A 672-nucleotide genomic window follows, 5' to 3' on the forward strand; every position below is an offset into this window, starting at 1 on the left:
GCCCTGGGGGTAGTAATGCCACCGGAGCGTCGCACCGGGCCCTCATACATGCGGGGTGGTGTGGTGGCATGTACGAAGAGGCGGCACGCGTCTCCGGGCTGTGGCCCCCCTCATGGACGGCATTGCTACCCCCCCGGCCCACAGGTACCCCGTCCTGTCTATCCCTGACACAGACAACCGCCGGGTCTAGCCCTTTTACTTTCACCGGACGTGGCATGTCCATCTATGCCGACGGCTAAGCTCCAGTGGCATTGCTACCCCCCCACGGCCCCCGTACCGCCTAACCCCAGGGTCCCGGTGTCACAGGCGTCGCACCGGGTACCGGGTCCCATACAGACGGTAAACTAAGAATCTAAAAATGTAATAATTGAATTGATTAAAAACTCCGGTATTCATCATTGAAAATGTACTATCACTGTGAACCTTTTAGTGCTCAGGCACCGGGCCGGCTGCCCGGGCACTGAAAAGTTCACAGTAATTGTCCATTTTCTTCATATAAGTCTAATGAATACCGGAGCTTATAACGTATGGATTAGTGAACTATTTAAACAGGTCAATTTGCTTTTCCCTCGGCGAGGTTGGACTATTTTTTCAAAAAAAGTAGTTGCCATCTATGCCTACGGCATAGCCGTCGGCATAGGCCTCCTATGACCTTATCCACTCGCTATTCAT

This window comes from Triticum aestivum, chromosome 4D (assembly GCF_018294505.1).
Source record: "Triticum aestivum cultivar Chinese Spring chromosome 4D, IWGSC CS RefSeq v2.1, whole genome shotgun sequence".
NCBI lineage: Eukaryota > Viridiplantae > Streptophyta > Magnoliopsida > Poales > Poaceae > Triticum > Triticum aestivum.